At 46.3% G+C, this 24,621-nt stretch overlaps 1 long non-coding RNA gene across 1 annotated transcript in view; it reads right to left on the bottom strand.

The window, feature by feature from the left end:
• The window catches only part of LOC140491228 (uncharacterized), a 28,191-nt gene extending 10,500 nt beyond the window's left edge, over positions 1-17,691 (bottom strand). The window contains exon 1 of the long non-coding RNA XR_011963238.1: positions 16,890-17,691. This is a non-coding gene — a long non-coding RNA (uncharacterized lncRNA). The remainder of the gene's footprint in view (positions 1-16,889) is intronic.
• Positions 17,692-24,621: the final 6,930 nt, after the last annotated feature.

The raw sequence follows: 24,621 nt of genomic DNA, 5'->3' as shown, positions 1-24,621 counted from the left end.
ACTATCAGATTGCAAAAGACTGTGTTAATCTCTCAATAGTAACCCACAGCAATCAACTGAATAGTACGTTATGGAGATTTATAATTTGAAAATCTGTATACTCCAGATACTGTGAACATTAAATAAATACAGAGACTGCTGGAAATATTCAGTCACTTTCTCTGATGAAAGGTCATTGACCAGAAACGCTCATTCTGTTTCTCTCTCTACAAATGCTCTCTGACCTACAGAGTATTTGCAGCACTTTCTGTTTTACATCATGTAGGTTCACTCCATGCTCAGAAGGCACACAAGTTATTTAACTCAAATGGATATTCCCATTAGAGGCCAGGTTCTTTATAATTGATATACCACATCGAAAATTATTTGTACACTGCAATATTAGAGATACAATTACAATCACAAATAGGGATAAGCATTAAATATATGAACATAATCCATCAGGCTTGTAAAGAATAACAGAGACCTGAATGCAGAGTGAATCTCACTCTCATTTACAATATCAAAGACTCAGAAAAAGATTCTACACATCACACTTACAGATTGTAATGTCCAAAGACCCCGCTGTCAGCTCCATACACTTTAACTTGTCTATTTTAAAACTAATCGAATAGCAGTTCGTGTTCCCCCACTAATACCTCAGTCACTTGCCCTGCCTTATTTTCTGAGAGAAGATTGGGTTTTGCCCCTTGTCATGGAGGGCCATCTTCATATTAATTGAGAAAGTTTTCCTGAATATACCTAGTAAGTTCTCCAATTCATTCCCAGTCTATATTTGGAAGGTTAAAATCCCCTTTTCTTGTAACCCTATCATTCTTACTGCCTTTGGCGAGCTCCCTACATATTTTCCCCCCAATTTCCAGCTGATTATTGGGGGATGCAGAGCGTGGCGGGAGTATAATCCCAACAATGTGATCACACCCTTCATTTTTCTCAGTTCCATCCATGCAACTTCACTGGATGATCCATCAGGAATATCCTCTCTAAGTGCTGCCATGACGTTTTCCCTTATCAAAAACACCACTTCCCTCTTCTCTTGCCTCTACTTCCTATAAACACACCTTCAGTGCAGGTTTGCATTTAAACACAGACCTTGTGGTTCAGAGGTAGGGACACTGCCACTGCCACTACACCACAAAAGCCCTCACAAATCAGAATTAAACTACAGAGAACCTTCATACCCCCTGACATCGATGTTCGAGTGTCTGTATAATGGCGATCACTGGACCACAACGTAACATCTTCCATCACAAAGTGCAGGGAGCAACTCTCACCCAGATTTACAAAGCTTCAATAGTTTGAATCACTTATCAGGAATACTAACATGGCAAGAATCATTTTGAATAATTTATTGATAATTCCAAATGTTTTCAGCATTGAGGTAATCTGTGTTTTCATGCTGCAGTCAATCTCTCTCCATCAAACACTGATGTCCCCCATTTCCCAGCCATGGAGGGTCCCCAGGGGATTGTGAGGTGCCCCCACGCTTCACATTAGTGTTTCATTCAAATGTGAACAAACAGATCATGACAAGACGCATTAAGTGCTCACATAAATCTACATGTATTTCTAAAATTAAGTTTTAAAGACTGGACAATTCTGATCAGATTAATTAATGAAATGAGAACTTTCATTCTGTGAGCAATATTGTTTTCCAATCAAACACTCCCATCTCTAAATCTCATTGTGTTCCAAAGGAATCCTTCTCTCAAGAATGCCCACTCAGTAACTCGTTCCCTCAGTGAGCTGGCTAGCTGGTTTACAATGGAGAGGCACACCAACTGCATTGGCCCTATTCCCACATTAGCTGATGTTACCATGAAGGACTCTTCTTCTTACCCTGGCCTGAGCCATGGTGACCCCGAGGTTACACTCAGCACCAGTTGCCCCTCTCCGATGAGGGAGTGGTGTGTGACCATGGCCTTGGAGAAAAAGAGATGATACCAGAGAGTGGTGTGAGTATGACTGGGTTTAATGTTAAAGCTGTGTTTGACTGAGTGTGACATCAAGGAGCCTGAGCAAATCTGGAGCCAATGGAAATTGAGGAAAACTCTCTGCTGGTTGGAGTTGGACCTGGCACAAAGGAAGAAGGTTGTGATTGTTGGTGGTAAGTCATCACAACGAAAGAACATTTCTTTTGGAGTTCCTCAGGAGAATGTCCTCAGCCCAACAATCTTCAATAGTTTATAAATGTACATCCCTCCATCTTAAGGATGTTAGCCAATGTTTACACAATGTTCAACAGCATGTGTGACTACTCAGATACTGAAGCAGCCCTTGGCAAGTGCAGTAAAACCTGGATAATATCCAGGACTAGGAAGAAAAGTGACAAAGAATATTTGTGCCACATAAATTCCAGACACTGATCATCTCCAACAACAGAGAATCAAACCACCATCCTTTGATATTCAATGGGGTTACCGTTGCTGAATCCTCTCCTGTCAACATCTTGGGGTTACCATTGACCAGAAGCTGAATTGTACCAGTGATATCAATACAGTAACAACAGAGCAGGTCAGAGGCTCGGAATACTGCAGTGAATGACTCACCTCCTGATCCCCCACAGACCGTCCACCATCTACAATACACCAGTCAGGATTATGATGGAATACTCCCCACAGGCCTGGACGGGGGCAGCTCCAACAGTATTTCAGAAGCTTGGCACCAGCCGGGATAAAAGACCCCACTTGATTGCCACGACATCCACAAACATCCATGTTATTTTCCCCACTGACCCACAGGAGCAGCAATGTGCACCAGCGACAAGGTGCCCTGCAGAAATTCACAGAAGCTCCTTAGACAGCACTTTCCAAACCCACAACACATTCTCAACAACCACTAGGGATGAGCAATAATTGCCGGCCCAACCAGCGATGCCCAGGAATGGATTAGAACTCATTTAAAATGTTACCCAATCACAACCAATGAGGGGCACTGGGTTTGAGGTTTTGTGAGTGTCAGCTGGTTGGGTCCAGGCAGTAACCTGTTTGTTGTGAAGACCTGAAGAGAAATGCTGTTTAGAACAATCTATCAGTCTTTCAGAGACATGGCCTACATACATAGTACCACACAGACACTGACATTCATATACCAGATTACTCACACGGGAGAGAGGTGGAAGCAATTTAAAATATATTTGTATATGGACTGAAGAATATTTGGAAACACAATTAAAAATATTATCATGAAAATAATTTGGTAAGGAAGTTATTTCCAAATTGGATATTTTCAAAGTGCTTGAACTTCATGATAATTTGATCTGGGTGTGATAACCAGGCACGTTTGTGCACTTTGTGTTCAACAGATTTCAGTCTGAAAATTAAACCAAACAAATGGATGGACCTGTGTTTATTGGACAATTAAAGTGGACACCGTTAGTATTGAACCACAATCACTGGACACGAAAGGTTAACTCTGATTTCTCTTCACAGATGCTGCTGAGCTTTTCCAGCAAGTTTTGCTTTTGTTTCTGTTTTAAAGCATCTGCAGTTTTTTTTAGATATGGTCAAATGATTTATGACTTTCAATAATTAGATTTTGCTGTTGAATTTCAGGACAATCTTGAAATCAGTGACATTCTGACTTGAGTCACACACAACGATGTTGGTTGGGATTCGGCCGGATATCAATGTCGATGCACAATTCTGTTTGATTTGGAGATGCCGGTGTTGGACTGGGGTGTACAAAGTTAAAAATCACACAACACCAGGTTATAGTCCAACAGGTTTAATTGGAAGCACACTAGCTTTCGGAGTGATGCTCCTTCATCAGGTGATTGTGGAGGGCTCGATCGTAACACAGAATTTATAGCAAAAATTTGCAGTGTGATGTAACTGAAATTATACATTGAAAAATTGATTGTCTGTTAAGCCTTTCATCTGTTAGAATACAGTGAACTATCACTAGTGTGCTAGTGTGCTTCCAATTAAACCTGTTGGACTATAACCTGGTGTTGTGTGATTTTTAACTCAATTCTGTTTGGTCACTGAAATTGTGGAGCTGACATACACTGGATATGGTTAATGAGGGATTCAATGTAAGCCCCATGTGCTGCAGGATTCCATCACCTTTGTTATACCTTCATTAAGGAGCTGGTCCAGGGGGCAGAATTACAAAGGCTTTATTGGTCAGTACATTGAGTGTAGGAGTGTGGCTGTACATGACATTAGTTAGACCACTTTGGGAATACTATATTCAATTCTGGTCTCCCTGCTATAGGAAAGATGTTGTTAAATTTGAAATGTTGCGGATGAAATGTATAAGCATGTCACTGGGGCTCAAAGGTTTGAGCTATTGGAGGTTGAGAAGTGACCTGTTGCTGAACAAAGAGACCTTGGAGTGCAGGTTCATCACCCTCTGAAAGTGGAGTCCACAGGTAGATAGGATAGTGAGGAAAGCTTTCCTTTATTGGTCAGAGTGTTGAGTACATGAGTTGGGAGGTCAATTTGCAGCTGTACAGGACATTGGTGAGGCCACTGTTGGAATACTATGTGCAGTTCTGGTCTCCTTCCTATCGGAAAGATGTTGTGAAACTTGAAAGGGTTCAGAAAAAATTTACAAGGATATTGCCAGCTTTGGAAGATTGGAGCTATAGGGAAAGGCTGAACAGGCTGGGGCTGTTTTCCCTGGAGTATTGGAGGCTGAGGTGTGAGCTTCTAGAGACTTATAAAATCATGAGAGGCATGGATAGGATAAATAGACAAAGTTTTTTCCCTGAGGTGGGGGAGTCCAGAACTAGAGGTTATAGGTTTAGGGTGAGAGGGGAAAGATATAAAAGAGACCGAAGGGGCAATGTTTTCATGCAGAGCTGGATTGAGCTGCCAGGGAAAATGGTGGAGACTAGCACAATTGCAACTTTTAAGAGGCATCTGGATGGGTACATGTAAGTGAAGGGTTTTGAAGGATATGGGCTGGGTGCTGGCAGGTGGGTCGAGATTGGGTTGGGATATCTGGTCGGCATGGACAAGTTGGACCGAAGGGTCTGTTTCCGTGCTGTACAGCTTTATGACTCTCTGACTCTATGACCTCAGAGAGGTTTGCTAAATCATGAAGAGCATGGATAGGGTGAAGAGCCAAGATCTTTTCTACGGGGAAGAGGTGTTCATACTGGTGCACATAGGGTTAAGTTGAGATGGGAAAATTTAAGATGGACCCAAGGGGCAACTTTTCTCAAATAGAAGTCAGTGCATGCATGGAGTGAGCTGCCAGAGGAAGTGGTGGAAGCTGGTACAATGACAGCATTTGAAAGGCATCCGGATGGTTATATGAATAGGAAGGGTTCAGAGGGATTGGGGCCATGTGCTGGCAAATGAGAATGGATCTGTTCAGGGTGAATGGGTCTAACGGAGCGGTCTGTGTCCATGCTATGACAATTTAACTCTCAGTCATCAGCATAGAGAAAACTGTGAGACATGGCTGTTGGTAGATCATTTGTCTAAATGTTGAAAAGTGTTTAGATCAACCCTGTGCCAATGCTTGGACAGTCTGCACCATGCACATTCTACCTTTAATAGAGTCATAGCATCATAGAGATGGACAACACAGAAACAGACCGTTGGTTCAACCCTTCCATGTTGGCCAGATACCCAAAATTAATCTAATCCCATTCACCAGCACTTGCCCCACATCCCTCTGAACTCTTCCTATTATTTATATGTTGTAAGTGTACCAGTCTCCACCACTTCCTCTGGCAGTTCATTCCATACACACATCGATCTCTGCAAGAAATAAACTTCCCTAAACTCCCTTTTAAGTCTTTCCCCTCTCACCTTGTACCCACAACTTCTCGTCTTGGAAATGGATATTTCCCCTATCCATGTCCCTCATGGTTTTATAAATCTCTGCAAGGTCACCCCTCAACCTCCAACGTTCCAGAGAAAATAGCCCCAGCCTATTCAGTCTCTTCCTATAGCTCAAATCCTTCAATCCAACAACATCATTGTAAAGCTCTTCTGAACCCTTTCAAGTTTTATAACCTTCATCCTATAGCAGGAAGTGAATACAGTATGTCACTAGTGACCTAACCAATGTCCTTGACAGCCACAACATGATCTCCTATATTCAATGCACTGATTAAAAATCAAGCAACCCCAGCATTGCAAAGTAGAGAGAGTGGAAACCGGCAGTGTGAGGGAGAGAGAGAGTGGGATCAGGCAGTGTGAGGGAGAGAGAGTGGGATCAGGCAGTGTGAGGGAGAGAGAGAGTGGGATCAGGCAGTGTGAGGGAGAGAGAAAGTGGGATCAGGCAGTGTGAGGGAGAGAGAAAGTGGGATCAGGCAGGGTGAGGGAGAGAGAAAGTGGGAGAAGGCAGTGTGAGGAAGAGAGAAAGTGGGATCAGGCAGTGTGAGGGAGAGAGAGTGGGAGCAGGCAGTGTGAGGGAGAGAGAAAGTGGGATCAGGCAGTGTGAGGGAGAGAGAGAGTGGGATCAGGCAGTGTGAGGGAGAGAGAAAGTGGGATCAGGCAGTGTGAGGGAGAGAGAAAGTGGGATCAGGCAGTGTGAGGGAGAGAGAAAGTGGGATCAGGCAGTGTGAGGGAGAGGGAGAGTGGGAGCAGGCAGTGTGAGGGAGAGAGGGAGTGGGAGCGGGCAGTGTGAGGGAGGGAGAGAGTGGGAGCGGGCAGTGTGAGGGAGAGAGAAAGAGGGAGCGGGCAGTGTGAGGGAGAGAGAGAGTGGGAGCGGGCAGTGTGAGGGAGGGAGAGAGAGGGAGCAGGCAGTGTGAGGGAGAGAGAAAGTGGGAGCGGGCAGTGTGAGGGAGAGAGAGTGGGAGCGGGCAGTGTGAGGGAGAGAGAGAGAGTGGGAGCGGGCAGTGTGAGGGAGAGAGAAAGTGGGAGCGGGCAGTGTGAGGGAGAGAGAGTGGGAGCGGGCAGTGTGAGGGAGAGAGAAAGTGGGAGCGGGCAGTGTGAGGGAGAGAGAGTGGGAGCGGGCAGTGTGAGGGAGAGAGAGAGAGTGGGAGCGGGCAGTGTGAGGGAGAGAGAGTGGGAGCGGGCAGTGTGAGGGAGAGAGAGAGAGTGGGAGCGGGCAGTGTGAGGGAGAGAGAGAGAGTGGGAGCGGGCAGTGTGAGGGAGAGAGAGAGAGTGGGAGCGGGCAGTGTTAGGGGGAGAGAAAGTGGGAGCAGGCAGTGTGAGGGAGAGAGAAAGTGGGAGCGGGCAGTGTGTGTGTGAGAGAGAGAGAGAGGGAGTCGGCAGTGTGAGGGGGAGATTGAGCAAGACTGTGGAACAGGCACATTCGGCCCATCTGGTCCAGGTTGGCCATATTCCTTTCCTTCTCTCTCCTTCTAGTTTATATTCTCCTTCCCTTCTGGAGTTCTGTCGAGAGGCAGCAGTGGTGATGCATTGTGGGAAGTGTGCTGTTGGATGACCATTTGGGGCGTGGATGTGGGCCCGAGCCTAACATAGTCAGAGCAAGCCCAAAGTGTCGATGAGGGAGCTACATAAATGATGAGAAGAGGTGGACCAAGCACCAATCAACGTGTCACACCGCTGGTCACAGGTCTCACAGGTTTCCATCACCACCCTCTGTCTCCAACCTTCTGTATCCAAATGGCTAGTATTCTACTTGCATTCCACGTGACCTCATGTTTCTAAACAACGACCATGCAGAGCTTTGTTTTATGCCTTACTGAAGTCCACATAGATCACATTCACCACTCTGCCTTCATCAATCCTCTTCATTACATCTTTAAAAAACTCAATTCAGTTAATGAGACACGATTTCCCACCATGTTGACAAACTCTAATCCATCCTTGCCTTTCCAAATTTATGTAAATCCTCAGGATCCCTCAGGATCTCCCCTCAACATATTGCCCACCACCAATGTCAGGCTCACCGATCTGTAGTTCCCTGGCTTCTCCTTCCCACATTTCCTAAACAATAGCACCACGTTCCCCAACCTCCAGCCTTCTGGCACCTTATCAGTGACTATTGATGATATAAATATCTCAGTAAGGGGCCCAATAATCATTCCCCAAGTTTCTCACAGAGTTCTCGGGTACACATGGACAGGTCCTGGGGATATATCAACCTTTATGTGTTTAAAGATGTCCAGCACCTCTTCCTCTGTAATATGGACATTTCGAAGATGTCCTTATTACAAATATTTACTTCCCCAAGTTCTCTAGCTTCCATATCCTTCTTCACAATAAACACCATTGCAAGATGCGCGTTTAGTATCTCCCACATCTGCTGCAGTTCCACAGGTGGGCTTGTTGATCTTTCAGGGGCCATATTCTCTCCATAATTACCCTTTTGTCTTTAATGTATTTATAAAAATTCCTTTGGATTCCCCTTAGCCCTATTTGCCAAAGCCATCTCATGTCCAATTTTTACCGTCCTGATTTCCCTCTTATGTATACTTCTCCTGACTTTATTCTCTTCTTGAGATTCTCCCAATCCCTGCTGTCTATACCTGACATATGCTTCCTTCTTCTTCTTGAACAAAGCCCCATTTTCTCTGGTCATCTATCATTCCCTACACCTACCAGCCTTGCCCTTCACCCTAACAGGAACATACTGTCTCTGGATTCTCATTATCTCATTGTTGAAGGCTTCCAACTTTCCAGCCGGCCTTTACCTGTGAATACCCACCTCCAATCAACTTTTGAAAGTTCTTGCCTAATATCATCAAAATTGGCCTTCCAATAAATTAAAATCTTTAACTTTTAGACCTGCTCTGTCCTTTTCAATCACTATTTTAAATCTAATAGGATTAGGGTCACTAGCCCTGGAGCGCTGCCCCACTGATATCTCACGAGGTAAAAACAATGACTGCAGATGTTGGAAACCAGATTCTGGATTAGTGGTGCTAGAAGAGCACAACAGTTCCGGCAGCATCCAAGGGGCTTCAAAATCAATGTTTCGGACAAAAGCCCTTCTTCAGTAATAAAGGCAGTGAGCCTGAAGCGTGGAGAGATAAGCTAGAGGAGGGTGGGGGTGGGGAGAAAGTGCATAGAGTACAATGGGTGAGTGGGGGGGGGATGAAGGTGATCGGTCAGGGAGGAGAGGGTGGAGTGGATAGGTGGAAAAGGAGATAGGCGGGTAGGACAAGTCCAGACAAGTCATGGGGACAGTGCTGAGCTGGAAGTTTGGAACTAGGGTGAGGTGGGGGAAGGGGAAATGAGGAAACTGTTGAAGTCCACATTGATGCCCTGGGGTTGAAGTGTTCCGAGGCGAAAGATGAGGCGTTCTTCCTCCAGGCGTCTGGTGGTGAGGGAGCGGCGGTGAAGGAGGCCCAGGACCTCCATGTCCTCGGCAGAGTGGGAGGGGGAGTTGAAATGTTGGGCCACGGGGCGGTTTGGTTGATTGGTGCGGGTGTCTCGGAGATGTTCCCTAAAGCGCTCTGCTAGGAGGCGCCCAGTCTCCCCAATGTAGAGGAGACTGCATCGGGAGCAATGGATACAATAAACGATATTGGTGGATGTGCAGGTAAAACTTTGATTGATGTGGAAGGCTCCTTTAGGGCCTTGGATAGAGGTGAGGGAGGAGGTGTGGGCGCAGGTTTTACAGTTCCTGCGGTGGCAGGGGAAAGTGCCAGGATGGGTGGGTGGGTTGTAGGGGGGCGTGGACCTGACCAGGTAGTCACGGAGGGAACGGTTGATGTGGTCTCCTCTAAACTGGGGAGACTGGGCACCTCCTCGCAGAGCGCTTTCGGGAACATCTCTGGGACACCCGCACCAATCAACCACACCGCCCCATGGCTCAACATCTCAACTCCCCCTCCCACTCTGCCGAGGACATGAAGGTCCTGGGCCTCCTTCACCACCGCTCCCTCACCACCAGACGCCTGGAGGAAGAGCGCCTCATCTTCCGCCTCGGAACACTTCAACCCCAGGGCATTAATGTGGACTTCAACAGTTTCCTCATTTCCCCTTCCCCCACCTCACCCTAGTTCCAAACTTCCAGCTCAGCACTGTCCCCATCACTTGTCCGGACTTGTCCTACCTGCCTATCTCCTTTTCCACTCCACCCTCTCCTCCCTGACCTATCATCTTCATCCCCTCCCCCATTCACCCATTGTACTCTATGCTACTTTCTCCCCACCCCCACCCTCCTCTTGCTTATCTAGAACATAGAACATAGAAAAATACAGCGCAGTACAGGCCCTTCGGCCCTTGATGTTGCGCCGACCGAAGCCTACCTAACCTACACTAGCCCACTATCCTCCGTATGCTTGTCCAATGCCCGCTTAAATTACCATAAAGAGGGAGAGTCCACCACTGCTACTGGCAGGGCATTCCATGAACTCACAACCCGCTGAGTAAAAAATCTACTCCTTTTCGCAGCAGAGAGCGGCGGGAGCTGGGCGGAAGTTCAGACGGAGCGCAAAGCCGGTCGGGAAGGTAAGTGATTGTTATTAGAGTGGGTGTGTTCTAAACCCCAGGTCCTACAAAGTAGGGTCTCCCTCCCTCCCTCCTCCTCTAACCTTAATTAAGAGTCCACAGACTTGCCATAGGAAGAGGGTCTAAGGAAGTTTAGATCGAAGAGTGAGGCTTCAGCTCAGGAATCTTGATAAGGAGGTTGAGTAAAGAGATTACGCCACAGTTGAAGAGGGTGAAGACATGACTGCTCAGCTGGTTCAGTGCGCTACGTGTTTGATGTGGCAGGTCAACGACTCTGGTGTGTCTGGCTCGTATATGTGTGGAAAGTGTGTGCACATTCAGCAATTGACCGAGCATATTGCAGCACTGACGAAAGAACTCGAAGACCTTAGGCTCATCCGAGAGAACGAGATCTTTCTGGACAAGACCTTCAGTGATGTTATTACACCAATCATGCCAGAAGAGAGCAGAAGAGTGCAGACGATGAGGAAGGCAGAGAGGAGACAGGTGCAAGAGACGCCGGGAGAAGTACCTGTCAGGAACAAGTTGAAGCTTTTGGAAACAGTAGAGTCTGATGACACTGCCAGTTCGCAAGGCGGCCATGTTTGTCAATCAAAAGTTGCCGCAGAAGCAGAGCGGAAGAGTCGGACATCGCACAGAGCCGTGGTAATAGGGGACTCCATCGTGAGAGAAACTGACTGGGGGTTTTGTGGCAGCAGACGGGATTTAAGGATGGTGTGTTGCCTTCCTGGTGCTAGAGTGAAAGACATCGCGGACAGAGTGCAGGACATCCTCAAGGACGAGGGTGAAGAGTCCGAGGTGGTGGTACACGTTGGCACAAATGATGTCGGGAAGAAGAGGAGGAACATACTACAGCGAGACTTCGGAGAACTAGGAAGAAGGCTAAAAAGCAGGACGTCCAAGGTGGTTATCTCCAGTTTGCTTCCAGTTCCTCGGGCTAGTGTGGCCAGAAACCGGGAGATAATGGACTTGAACGTGTGGTTGGGGAACTGGTGCAGGAAGCAAGGTTTCAAGTTCTTGGATCACTGGGGTATATTTTATGGTAACCATAAATTCTACAAGAGAGACGGCTTGCACCTTAATAGATCAGGGATCAGCATTCTGGCAGGCAGGTTTTCTGCTGCAACACCGCTACATTTAAACTAAGTAGCGGGGGGGAGGGGACAAGCTGGATGTTTAAAAAGGAAATTGAAGGGGTAGTTAGAACAAGAGAAGTCAAGAAAGACAACTGTATCAAGGAGGCAGAAAACTGGAAAAGGCATCATGCTGTAAAGTTGAGTGAAATAAGGGTTGAGGGGAAGGGTGAGAGCAGTAACAAATTAAAAATTCTATATATGAATGCACGAAGCATTAGATATAAGATGGATGAGCTTAAGACTCTTTTGGAAATTGGCAGATACGATATTGTGGGGATAACTGAGACGTGGCTTCAAGTGGACAGGGCCTGGGAAATGAATATTCAAGGCTACACGTGCTATCGTAAGGACAGACTGACGGGCAGAGGGGGTGGGGTGGCCTTGTTGGTAAGGGAGGATATTCAGTCCCTTGCGCGGGGGGACCTTGAGTCAGGGGATGTAGAGTCAGTGTGGATAGAGCTTCGAAACACTAAGGGTAAAAAGACCCTCATGGGAGTCATCTACAGGCCCCCAAACAGTAGTCTGGATGTCGGATGTAAGTTGAATCAGGAGCTGAAATTGGCTTGTCGCAAAGATGTTACTACAGTTGTTATGGGGGATTTTAACATGCAGGTAGACTGGGAGAATCAGGATGGTATCGGGCCTCAAGAAAGAGACTTTGTGGAGTGCCTCAGAGATGGATTTTTAGAGCAGCTGGTGCTGGAGCCGACCAGGGATAAGGCGATTCTGGATCTGGTATTGTGTAACGAACCAGAATTGGTCAGTGACCTCGAAATGAAGGAGCCATTGGGAAGTAGTGACCATAATACAATAAGCTTCAATCTGCAATTTGAGAGGGAGTGGGTACAATCGGAAGTGACAATATTTCAGTTGAATAAAGGGAAATATGGAGCTATGAGGGAGCAACTGGCCAAAGTTCAATGGTGCAATACCTTAACAGGGAAGACCGTGGAGGAACAATGGCGGATATTTCTGTGTATAATGCAGAAGTTGCAGGATCAGTTCATTCCTAAAAGGAAGAAAGATCCCAGGAGGAGACATGGGCGGCCGTGGCTGACGAGGGAAGTAAAGAAACATATAAAGTTAAAAGAGAAAAAGTATAACTTAGCGAAGATAAGTGGGAAAACTGAGAACTGGGAAGCTTTTAAAGAACAACAGAGGATTAGTAAGAAGGAAATACGCAGAGAAAAAATGAGGTACGAAGGTAAACTGGCCAAGAATATAAAGGAGGATAGTAAAAGCTTTTTTAGGTATGTTCAAGGCAAAAAAATGGTTAGGACAAAAATTGGGCCCTTGAAGACAGAAACAGGGGAATATATTACTGGGAACAAAGAAATGGCAGAGGAATTAAATGGGTACTTCAGATCTGTGTTCACTGGGGAAGACACAAGCAATCTCCCTGAGGTAACAGTGGCTGAAGGACCTGAACTTAAGGGAATTTATATTTGCCAGGATTTGGTGTTGGAGAGACTGTTAGGTCTGAAGGTTGATAAGTCTCCGGGACCTGATGGCCTGCATCCCAGGGTACTGAAGGAGGTGGCTCGGGAAATCGTGGATGCGCTGGTGATTATTTTCCAGAGTTCAATAGAATTGGGGTCAGTTCCTGAGGATTGGAGGGCGGCTAATGTTGTGCCACTTTTTAAGAAGGGTGGGCGGGAGAAAGCAGGAAATTATAGACCAGTTAGTCTGACCTCAGTGGTGGGAAAGATGCTGGAGTCTATTATAAAGGATGAAATTACGGCACATCTCGATAATAGTAACAGGATAGGACAGAGTCAGCATAGATTTATGAAGGGGAAATCATGCTTGACTAATCTTCTTGAATTTTTTGAGGATGTAACTCAGAAGATGGACGAGGGAGATCCAGTGGATGTAGTGTACCTGGACTTTCAGAAAGCTTTTGATAAAGTCCCACACAAGAGGTTAGTGAGTAAAATTAGGGCGCACGGTATTGGGGGCAAAGTACTAGATTGGATAGAGAATTGGTTGGCTAATAGGAAACAAAGGGTAGTGATTAATGGCTCCATTTCGGAATGGCAGGCAGTGACCAGTGGGGTACCACAGGGATCCGTGCTGGGACCGCAGCTTTTTACAATATATGTAAATGATATAGAAGATGGTATTAGGTAATAATAGAGGTTCATTAAATGGTGAAAGGCATAGATAGGGTGAATAGCAAGGGTATTTTCCCAGGGGTGGGTGAGTTCAAAACTAGGGGGCATACTTTAAAGGTGAGAAGAGAAAAATTTGAAAAGGACGAGGGGCAACCTTTTTGTGGGCGGCACGGTGGCACAGTGGTTAGCACTGCTGCCTCACAGCGCCGGAGACCCGGGTTCAATTCCCGCCTCAGGCGACTGACTGCGTGGAGTTTGCACGTTCTCCCCGTGTCTGCCTGGGTTTCCTCCGGGTGCTCCGGTTTCCTCCCACAGTCCAAAGATGTGCAGGTCAGGTGAATTGGCCATGCTAAATTGCCCGTAGTGTTAGGTAAGTGGTCGATGTAGATGTAGGGGTATGGGTGGGTATGCTTCGGCGGGGCGGTGTGGACTTGTTGGGCCGAAGGGCCTGTTTTCACACTGTAAGTAATCTAATCTCATCTAATTAGTAAATTTGCTGATGATACAAAGCTGGGTGGTAGGGCGAAATGTGATGAGGATGTTAGGAGATTACAGGATGACCTGGACAAGTTAGGTGAGTGGGCAGATGCATGGCAGATGCAGTTTAATGTGGATAAATGTCTGGTTATCCACTTTGGTGGCAAGACCAGGAAGGCAGATTACTACCTCAATGGTATCAAATTAGGTAAAGGGGCTGTTCAGAGAGATCTGGGTGTTCTTGTCCACCAGTCAATGAAGGCAAGCATGCAGGTACAGCAGGTCGTGAAGAAGGCTAATAGCATGCTGGCCTTCATAACAAGAGGAATTGAGTATAGAAGCAAAGAGGTGCTTCTGCAGCTGTACAGGGCCCTGGTGAGACCACACCTGGAGTACTGTGTACAGTTCTGGTCTCCAAATTTGAGGAAAGACATTCTGGCTATTGAGGGAGTGCAGCGTAGGTTCACGAGGTCAATTCCTGGAATGGCAGGATTGCCTTACACGGAAAGACTGAAGCAACTGGGCTTGTATACCCTTGAGTTTAGAAGACTGAGAGGGGATCTGATTGAAACGTATAGGATTATGAAAGGACTGGACACTCTGGCAGGAGGAAACATATTTCCGCTGATGGGGGAGTGCCGAACCAGGGGACACAACTTAAAAATACGGGGTAGACCATTTAGGGCAGAGATGAGGAGAAACTACTTCACCCAGAGAGCGGTGGCTGTATGGAATGCTCTGCCCCAGAGGGCAGTGGAGGCCCAGTCTCTGGATTCATTTAAGAAAGAATTGGATAGAGCTCTTAAAGATAGTGGAGTCAAGGGTTATGGAGATAAGGCTGGAACAGGATACTGGTTGGGAATGATCAGCCATGATCATATTGAATGGCGGTGCAGGCTCGAAGGGCTGAATGGCCTACTCCTGCATCTATTGTCTATTGTCTATTGTCTATTGTCTAACATCTGTCCTATACCTACTAGCCCTTAATTTAAAGCTGTGTCCCCTAGTAACAGCTGACTCCATACGTGGAAAAAGGTTCTCACTGTCAATCCTATCTAAACCCCTAATCGTCTTGTACACCTCTATCAAGTCACCCCTAAACCTTCTTTTCTCCAATGAAAACAACCCCAAGTGCCTCAGCCTTTCCTCATACGATCTTCCTACCATACCAGGCAACATCCTGGTAAACCTCCTCTGCACTCGTTCCAGTGCCTCCACATCCTTCCTATAGTATGGCGACCAAAACTGCACACAATATTCCAGATGAGGCCGCACCAGAATCTTATACAACTGCAACATGACCTCACGACTCCGGAACTCAATTCCTCTACCAATAAAGCCCAGTTCACCATATGCCTTCTTCACAGCACTATTTACCTGGGTGGCAACTTTCAAAGATCTGTGTACATGGACACCAAGATCCCTCTGCTCATCCACACTACCAAGTAGTCTACCATTAGCCCAGTAATCCATCTTCTTGTTACTCCTACCAAAGTGAATGACTTCACACTTAGCTACATTGAATTCCATTTGCCACCTTACTGCCCAGCTCTGCAACTTATCTATATCCCGCTGTAACCTGCCACATCCTTCTTCGCTATCCACAACTCCACCGACTTTCGTGTCATCCGCAAACTTGCTCACCCAGCCTTCAAGCCCCTCCTCCAGGTCATTTATAAAAATGACAAACAGCAATGGTCCCAAAACAGATCCTTGTGGAATACTGCTAGTAACTGCGCTCCAAGATGAACCTATACCATCAACTACTACCCTCTGTCTCCTTCCAGCCAGCCAATTCCTAATCCAAACCTCTAATGCACCCTCAATGCCATACCTCCGTAGTTTTTGCATTAGCCTGCCATGGGGTACCTTATCGAACGCCTTGCTAAAATCCATATACACCACATCTACTGCTTTACCCTCGTCCACTTCCTTGGTCACCTTCTCAAAGAATTCAATAAGGTTTGTGAGGCACGACCTGCCCTTCACAAAACCATGCTAACTATCCTTGATCACATTATTCCTATCCAGATGTTCATAAATCCTATCCCTTACAATTCTCTCTAAGACTTTGCCCACAACAGAAGTGAGACTCACCGGCCTATAGTTACTCGGGCTATCCCTGCTCCCCTTCTTGAACAAGGGACCACATTCGCTATCCTCCAGTCTTCTGGCACTATTCCCGTAGACAACGACGACATAAAAATCAAGGCCAATGGCTCCGCTATCTCCTCCCTAGCTTCCCAGAGGATCCTGGGATAAATGCCATCAGGCCCAGGGGACTTATCTATTTTCATCCTTTCCAGTATTCCCCAAACCTCTTCCCTACGTACCTCAAGGTCATCCATTCTAATCACTTGTGACTCAATATTCACATCAGCAACAGTGTCCTGTTCCTGAGTGAATACTGACTAAAAGTATTGATTTAGTGTCTCACCAATCTCCTCCGCCTCCACACACAACTTCCCACAACTATCCTTAACTGGACCGATACCTACCCTAGTCATCTCTCCACGCTTCAGGCTCACTGCCTTTATTCCTGATTGAGGGCTTTTGCCCGAAACGTTGATTTCGAAGCTCCTTGGATGCTGCCTGAACTGTTATGCTCTTCCAGCACCACTAACCCAGAATCCACTGATATCTCAGTCACCTGTCCTGCTTTATTTCCCAAGGGCAGGTCAAGTTTTGCTCCTTCTTTCGTAAGTGCATCCACACACTGAATCAGAACATTTGCTTGTGCACAGTGGTGGGCGGCACGGTGGCACAGCGGTTAGCACTGCTGCCTCACAGCACCAGAGACTCGCGTTCAATTCCCACCTCAGGCGACTGACCGTGTCTGCGTGGGTTTCCTCCGGGTGTTCCGGTTTCCTCCCACAGTCCAAAGATGGGCAGGTCAGGTGAATTGGTCACGTTAAATTGCCGATAGTCTTAGGTAAGAGGTAAATGTAAATGTAGGGGTAGGGGTATGGGTCGGGTTGCGCTTCGGCGGGTCGGTGTGGACTTGTTGGGCCGAAGGGCCTGTTTTCACACTGTAAGTAATCTAACTTCACAAATTCTTCTCCATCCAAACCCTTAACAATATGGCAGTCCCAAGTCTCTGCTTTGGAAGAGATTCCAATGAGCCAAAAATATGAATCCTTTTCCCCTCCACCAGCTCCTCAGCGACACATTCATCTGCTCCACCCTCCTGTTCCTACTCCCACTGGGACACGGCACCGGGAGTTATCCAGATATTACTGCTGTAGGAGTGACCGCTGTCTCTGAGGCAAGAAGACTCTGAAGGCCTGGGCAATTCAGCAGGAACAGCAGTTTATTCCAGCGGGAATCGATTACAGCCAGGAGAGGAACTCAAGACCGTCACACAGGACAATCGAGCTCTCTCTGTCAGACACCCGCACAATACCAATCTTACACTTTCTGACATCAAAGTTATGTCAGGCTGTAAATTAACTGTTCGTGTGCAGTTGGTCACATCAAGTCCACAAGTCAATCAACTGGGCGATGATTCCATCAGGTCTGTAAATCAGTTGACGAGGCAGTTAATTCCATCAGGTCTGTAAATTCATTACATCAAATTTACAATCCAATTAACTCGGCATTTTGATTACATCAGGTCATTGTGAGTTCCATATCTCCCAGTCAGATTCAAACACACGGGGCCTGTTCGCTGATGTGGTCACTTGTTTATCTTGTAACCTTTGTCCCTGAATACCCTGTGATCTGCTGAGGTTCTGCCCTGCTCACCCATATCAGTTAATCATTACCAATGTCTCCCTGGGCTAGCTGGCGTGTCTTTACTGATGCAGAAAGTCAATCACCTTCAAACATCTTATTCTATGGGTTTGTGAGATATTGTACGATATGTTTCTTTATTTTTATATTAAGGCCCTTTATTTGCCAACCCACTCACAATCGCTCGGTATTTCCTCCTTCCGCATTTCATCAAACTGTGGTCTCCCCACTCCCCAGCGCACTATCTCACCCGAAACTATGAAAAGATGAGAATACTAATCCCCCTCAGAACCATCTACCGGGACTTGAACAGCTTGCAGGACATCAAACAAGTTGTCTCCATCAGCACGGACCTGTTAGATACAGATTGAATGGGGTCCCTGTCCCCTTTAAGAAAGTTACTGTCAAATCGCGCTTCCGTGAAATGGAATGAATGAGGGAATAAACCAGCAATAGGGAGTGAAATCTCAAAACCCAGCCGCGGGAATCCGTTTACTAACCCCTCTGCTTTTATTAAGTACCTATATAATTTCTGATTTGGTTAAATCATATAACCCTGATATTCTTTCCCGTACTCTCTACCCTAAAAGGACTCACTCCCTCATCCCCCTCCTACAACTACCCTCCGGGATCGACTTTTTAAGTTCCTGCCTAAATTCCTATTTTCTCCCCTCAGAACCTCGTCCTTTTCCCATCCTGTATCATGGTTTCCAATGTGTACAGCAACATCCTGCTGGTCCCTCTCCCCTTTGGGAATATTCTGCACCCTCTCTGAGATAGTTCTGAATTGTCTGTAGTGAGGGGGTATTTGAATAATTGTCTGGATCCAGTTTGGAAGCTCTCTGGACAGATTTCAGATCCCATCATTGACTCACTCTTTATTGGAGGGACAGTGAGGTGCAGCAGCACTATATTTGAATTCAGGCCTTTCCGAAGCTGTTTTCAATGTATTAGGTCGGGCAGTATGTCGGGAGATGACTCAGTTGGTGACTTCTGTTACTGAATTGAGAAATAATCGGGTGTGTACTCTGATTATTGAGGCAAACGAGAACTAAATTTAGTTCCGCATGATTTTAAAATTGAAAGAAATCAAGAGGTGTTAACTCTTTCTTGTATAACACTTAAAACTGCCCTGCAGTATATTCCTCACAGACTAATCCAGCAACAATTGAACATGGTCACACTCACAGAATCCCACTTTACAGACAATGTCCCAGACAACACAATGACTATCTCAGGGCAGGTCCTGTCCCACTGGCAGGACAGAGCCAGCAGAGGGAACAGCTTCCTGGGATACAGTCAAGAGGGCTGTGCTCTGGAAGGGCTCAGCATTAATGTCAGACCCCATGAAGCCTCAGGACATCAGGTTAAACACGGACACGGAAACATTGTGTGTGTTTTAAAAAGTATTAAGGTAAATAAGTCCCTGGGTCCTGATGGGATCGGTCCCAGAATATTGAGGGAGACAAGAGAACAAATTGCTGCAGCATTGACAGACATCTTTGTATTCTCTCTGGTCACAGGTGAGGTCCCAGAGGACTGGAGAATAGCTGATGTTGTCCCATTGTTTAAGAAGGGTAGCAGGGATAATCCTGGGAATTACAGACCTGTGAGCCTTATGTCAGTGTAGGGAAATGATTGGAAAAGATTCAGACGGACAAGATCTATATGGATTTAGAAGAAAGTGGATTTATTCGTGACAGACAGCATGGTTTTGTGCGGGAGAGGTCGTGCCTTCCTAACTTGACCATGTTTTTTAAGGAGATGATGAAGATGATTGATGAGGGAAAACCAGTTGATGTTGTCTACATGGACTTCAGTAAAACCTTTGACAAGGCCCCTCATGGCAGACTGGTACAAAAGGTGAAGTCACATGGTATTGGGGTGAGCTGGCAAGATGGATTTTCCTATTTAGAACTGACTCAATCATAGGAGAGAGAGGGGAGTGGTGGAGGATGCTTTTCAGAATGGAGGGCTGTAACTAATGGTGTTCCACAAGGATCAGAGCTGGGACCTCTACTGTTCATGGTCTTTATCAATAATTTGGAGGAATACGTGGCTGGTTTAAGTTTACAGACAATAAAATGATTGGGATGATACAAAGATTGATGGAGTTGTAGATATTGAGGAGGATTGTCAGAGGATACAACAGTATGTAGATCAGTTGGAGGCATGGGCAGAAAAATGGCAGATGGAGCTTAATCCAGACAAATGTGAGGTGATACATTTGGGAAGGTCAAGTACAGTTGGAAATTATACAGTGAATGGCAGAACCCTTCGGAGCATTAACATGCAGAGGGATCTGGGTGTGCAGGTCCACAGATCACTGAAGGTGCCAGTGCTGGTAGATAAGGGGGTAAAAAAAGCCTATGACAAGTTTGCCTTCATTGGAAGGGGCATTGAGTATATGGATAGTACAAAGATGTGCAGGTTAGGTGACGTGGCCAAGCTAAATTGCCCATGGTGTTCAGGGATGTGTAGGTAAGGTGCATTAGTCAGGGGAAATATAGAGTAATAGGGGAGGGGAGTGGGTCAGGGTGGGATACTCTTCACAGGATCGGTGTGGACTTGTTGGGCCAAATGGCCTGTTTCCACACTGTAGGCATTCTATGATTTCTATGTCAGGAAAGTTATGCTACGGATTTATAGAACTTTAGTTAGACTGCACTTAGAATATTGTGTCCAATTCTGATCACCACACTACTAGAAGGATGTTGATGCTTTGGAGGGGGTACAGAATAGGTTTCCCAGGGTGTTACATTGGTAGAGGGGATTTTAAAGTAAGGTTAGATAGACTGGATTTGTTTTCACTGGAACGCAGGGCATTGAGGGCTGACCCAGTAGAAGTTTATAAGATTGTGAATGGCATCGGGTGAAATGGAAATATGAGGCTTTTTCCCAGGGTGGAGGGGTCAGTTACGAGGGACACAGGTTCAAACCACATGGAGGGAAGTTTAAAAGAGATGTTCAAGGCCCGTTTTTCACACAAAGGGTGGTGAGTGCCTGGAATGTCCTGCCAGAGGAAGTGATAGAAGCAGACACATTAGCAGCATTCAAGGGAATACCTGGACAAATACACAAATAGGAAGGGAATAGAGGGATACGGATCCTGGAAATGAAGACTGTTTTAGTATGGAAGGGTAACATGTGTCAGTGCAGGCTTGGAGGGCCGAAGGGCCTGTTCCTGTGCTCTGTTGTTTTTTGTTCTTCTTTGTTCAGTGAGACCTTCCTGCATTTAAAACACTGCAACAGGGATGCTTTGAAAAGGCAGTAACCAGGAAACAACTCCAGGTCACTGAGATACAGACCCACCTTGGAGGGTACAGTCCCAGATGTGGCTTTCCCAGACTAGTGCACATGAAAGTTTGAGTATTGAGTTTACTTTTAAAAAGTCCCCTCCCCTGGATACTATTGAGAATAAAATGTCTATGCAATCACATCTTCAGAATTCCAGTGTCTTTCCAGTCAGATCACTACTCCAAACCTCTTGATTAGATTCCAGTCTGTAACTCACTCCAGGATATTTACTCTTCCATATAGAAACTTGTTGGAAAACACAAGAAAGAAATCACTGGAGAAACGCAGCAGGTCAGGCAGCATCTATGGAGGGATAAGAGAGTCAACGTTTCTAATCCAGTGTCACTGGGTATTTGAAACAAGGATCCCTTCCTCCGAGGAAGTGAGACTTCTCTGAACTGCTTCCAATACAAGTATATGCTTTTATTAAAGGAAACCAAAACTGAACTCAATACTCAATGTGTGGTCTGAACAGTGACTGTGCGGTTGTAAGACCTCCCTCCTTTTATACATTACTCCCTTACATTAAAATTCAATATTCCATCTGACTACCGAATTCTTTGATGTACCTGTATACTACTCTTTTAGATTCTTGTACAAGAACAGGCTGATCCTCCCCCCCCCTACAGAATTCTGTAGTCTGTCTCCTTTTAAATAATGTTCTGCTCTCTGTTATTCCTGTCAATCAAACAACCCCATGCCACAGCCACATTATACTCCAGGTTCCCTTTCCTTCCCAATTACTCAACCCAGTAGTTTAATGGGATTATAAATAGTTGAGGTCACAGCATTGATCCCTGTGACCCTCCATTAGTTACCAGTGTGAAACTGAAACATTTATTCTGATTCTCTGTTTCCTGGTAATCAGGCTTTCATCTTCTACCCTGCTTATATATCATCACTGGCAAAATGCAACAATATCTTATGCAGCATCTTTTACACAGCTTCTTGTACAGAGCTTTATAAAATCACGAGGGGCCAGAGACAAGATGAATAGCCAAGGTCTTTTCCCCAGGGCAGGGGAGTCCAAAACCAGATGGCACAGGTTTAAGGTGAGAGGGGAAAGATTTAAAAGGGACCTGAGGGGCAACATTTTCATGAAGAGGGGGTGTGTATATGGAATGGGCTGCCAGTGAAAGTGGTCCAGGCAGGTATAATTACAACATTTCGGAGACATTTGGACAGGGACATGAATAGGAAAGATTTAAAGGGATAAATAAATATTGTCCTGTTTCCAGAACACTGAAAGGAAATGTAATCTTGAACAACGCCATAACAATCCTTGTCCTGAATTGCATGTGAGACAATCTATTTTACTGAATTTGCCTGTGCCAAGGATGTGTTTATGGGATGTTACGCTATTGGAGCAGTTGCTGTTTATGAGTTAAATAACCCATTATCCTGCTAAGTTTTCCAATAGTTATTCCAACTCTTCTTTCTTTTGTCTGTAATTTGATTTTGATTTTATTGTCAGATGTACTCAGTACAAAGGGACAGGAACACAGTGAGAATTGTATAATGTCACCACACAATGCACTATCTTAGGGACAGATACCTCGGCACAGAATCTTACGAAGAAGGTAGAAAGAAAAGAAAGAACAAACTTAAAAATTAATTTTTTTTTGCAGTAATAATAGTACTGCATAAAATATATGATGTCAGGAGTGTGATGGAATCCTTCCCACTTGCCTGGATGGGTGCAGCTCCAACAACACTCAAGAAGCTTGACACCATCCAGGACCAAGCAACCCGCTTGATTGGCACCACATCTACAAATACTCAATCCCTCCACCACCGGTGCTCAGGAGCAGCAGTGTATCTATCGACAAGATGCACTGCAGAAATTCACCGAAGATCTTTCGACAGCACCTTCCAAACCCACGATTGCTTCCATCTGGAAGGACAAGGGCAGCAAGTACCTGGGAACATCACCAGCAAGTTCCCCTCCAAGCCACTCACCATCCTGACTTGGAAATATATCGCCATTCCTTCAGAGTCATTGGGTCAGAATCCTGGAATTCCCTCCCTCCCAGCATTGTGGGTCAACCCACAGCATGTGGACTGCAGCGATTCAAGAAGGCAGCTCACCACCACCTTCTCAAGGGACAAATAGGGATGGGCTATCAATGCTGGACAGCCAGTGATGCTCAAGTCCCACAAAATAAATTTTTAAAAAGTGAAGTGAGTTTAAAAGCTACATGTTGCAGACCCTCTAAGTTTTAAAAGGAAAATAAATAATTAAGTGCAAGTTCAAACATTACAGCCTTTCTTAAGTGCTTAGCCTCAGTGAGATCAGAGGCCCACGCTAAGGCCACAGCTGGCCAAGAGACTGCACATGCTGGGCCGAGAGATCACCACACCGAGCTGAGAGATCATCGTACCGGGCTGAGAGATCATCGTGCCAGGCTGGGAGATCATTGCGCCAGGCTGGGAGATCATTGCGGTGGTAACAACAATGACTGCAGATGCTGAAAACCAAATACTAGATTAGTGGTGCTGGAAGAGCACAGCAGTTCAGGCAGCATCCAACGAGCAGCGAAATCGACGTTTCGGGCAAAAGCCCTTCATCAGGAATAAAGGCAGTGAGCCTGAAGCGTGGAGAGATAAGCTAGAGGAGGGTGGGGGTGGGGAGAGAGTAGCATAGAGTACAATGGGTGAGTGGGGGAGGAGGTGAAGGTGATAGGTCAAGGAGGAGAGGGTGGAGTGGATAGGTGGAAAAGGAGATAGGCAGGTCGGACAAGTCAAGGAGACAGTAACTGAGCTGGAAGTTTGAAACTAGGATGAGGTGGGGGAAGGGGAAATGAGGAAGCTGTTGAAGTCCACATTGATGCCCTGGGGTTGAAGTGTTCGCTGCTTGTTGCTCGTTGGATGATGCCTGATCTGCTGTTCTCTTCCAGCACCACTAATCCAGTACTTGGGAGATCATTGCACCAGGCTGAGAGATCACCACACCAGGCTGAGAGATCACCACACCAGGCTGAGAGATCACCACACCAGGCTGAGAGATCACCTCGCCAGGCTGAGAGATCACCACACCAGGCTGAGAGATCACCTCGCCAGGCTGAGAGATCACCACACCAGGCTGAGAGATCACCACACCAGGCTGAGAGATCACCTCGCCAGGCTGAGAGATATACACCAGGCTGAGAGATCACCACACAAGGCTGAGAGATCACCACACCAGGCTGAGAGATCACCACACCAGGCTGAGAAATCACCACACCAGGCTGAGAGATATACACCAGGCTGAGAGATCACCACACCAGGCTGAGAGATCACCACACCAGGCTGAGAGATCACCTCGCCAGGCTGAGAGATATACACCAGGCTGAGAGATCACCTCGCCAGGCTGAGAGATCACCACACCAGGCTGAGAGATCACCACACCAGGCTGAGAGATCACCACACCAGGCTGAGAGATCACCTCGCCAGGCTGAGAGATCACCACACCAGGCTGAGAGATCACCACACCAGGCTGAGAGATGGCTATGCCAGACTGAGAGATCATGTGCTGAGCTAAGAGATCCCTAGGCT

The sequence above is a fragment of the Chiloscyllium punctatum genome, chromosome 19 (genome assembly GCF_047496795.1).
Source record: "Chiloscyllium punctatum isolate Juve2018m chromosome 19, sChiPun1.3, whole genome shotgun sequence".
Taxonomy (NCBI): domain Eukaryota; kingdom Metazoa; phylum Chordata; class Chondrichthyes; order Orectolobiformes; family Hemiscylliidae; genus Chiloscyllium; species Chiloscyllium punctatum.
This window is presented reverse-complemented; position numbering and strand designations above follow the sequence as displayed.